Source organism: Xyrauchen texanus, chromosome 23, assembly GCF_025860055.1.
Source record: "Xyrauchen texanus isolate HMW12.3.18 chromosome 23, RBS_HiC_50CHRs, whole genome shotgun sequence".
In the NCBI taxonomy this organism is placed as follows: domain Eukaryota; kingdom Metazoa; phylum Chordata; class Actinopteri; order Cypriniformes; family Catostomidae; genus Xyrauchen; species Xyrauchen texanus.
The window spans coordinates 2566492-2567936 of record NC_068298.1 but is presented as its reverse complement, the minus strand read 5'-3'; positions in this window follow the sequence as shown (position 1 = coordinate 2567936).

The window sequence follows — 1445 nt, the reverse complement described above, 5'->3', positions numbered from 1 at the left end:
TCTGGATCGGAAGAGAAAAAGTGGTGTCTGTGCATCCCTAGCCACAGTACATGGTTTCAGTCTGACCCTAATTAAGGAACAGATGTCTGCTGGAGAAGGTTCAACAGTCTATCTTTGAACAAGTAAAAATGAGTATCAACAAATGTTCTCAGAATACTGTAGGTCTGTTTATAAAAAGGGTGGATAGTTTTCTGTATTTTTCTCATGTTCCGTCTTTGTCTCTTACAGTTAAAAATAAAATAAGGTTTGGCTAAAGTTTGCTATAGTGCTTCAACTAGCGAATATTATGATAATCGATTAATCAAATGATTAATAGAATGATTATTAGACTATTGAGCAATTATTGCAACAATAGGTGTATTTTTTCACTTGGTTATACTTTTGCGAGTGCAGTAAATTCTAAATATCTTATTTGCTGCTTCTCAGGTGAATGCATATTTTTAAAAGGATTCTTAGACATTTTAAAGTATCAACATTCTCCGGTAACTTTTTCTTCTGCAGTATAGCTGCTAAAGAAAATGTATGTTGTTTTGAAGGAGTTTTAGATATTTATATTGGAAAACAAGCTGTGACGAAGAGGAGGGTGGGGCCGGGCCGTGACTACTGCGTGTGGCTCTCCCGTGCATAGTCATGGCCCTGCCCTGCCCTCCTCCTCGTCACACAAGCCAAAACAAATTGAAAAGGTATTTTGTTGCAGTGTATAATGTGGCGAAGACTACCCTCTCTCTCCTTTCTGTTCACTTCAATCCATCTTTAACTCTCAGAAAAACAAACTCTTTCTTATTAATAAAGCTGACACACAGTGACATATATTATGATTCAATAAGTCGGGAGCCATCACGTTATCATCTAGCTGCATTAAGCGTCCATGGTCGAGGGATGATCGTCCCCGCGACAGTGTGTTCATCAATAGGGTGCAGTTTCAATCTCTCCCACTTAGATCGGGACAGTTGCACAACTCAGAAGTTGCAGGCACTGACCGCACAGAGAAATGCCAGTTTCAGAGTTTGTAGTTATTAAAACGATCTGCTTCTGTATTATTTTAACTTTAATAAAGCTACATTGCATTAAAACATTTGAGATGTAACACCGGGTGTTTCCTTTAAAGACGCTCGCACGCAAGTTTTGCTCCACCCCACTTATTCCACAACGAGAGTGCTTCTGTATTTACTTATTTTGTGTTCCCTTCTGTCGCTCTCTCCACGTTGTGTCAGAGAAGCGACACTAGGGGTCTCTCTTGAGCGCCGATATTCACCTCTGAACTATGAAAAAAGGCCAATGAGAGTTGGCAACCAGTATTTGCATGTCCCGCCCCGGACATACGGGTATTTAAGCGGCGCAAATACGGGAATTCATTCAGAAAATTTCTTCGAGCCGATGGTGGTGTCTGCAACTGCTGCATACTACACACCGAGTTCCTGTCATCCCTCTGCTGCATGACTGTT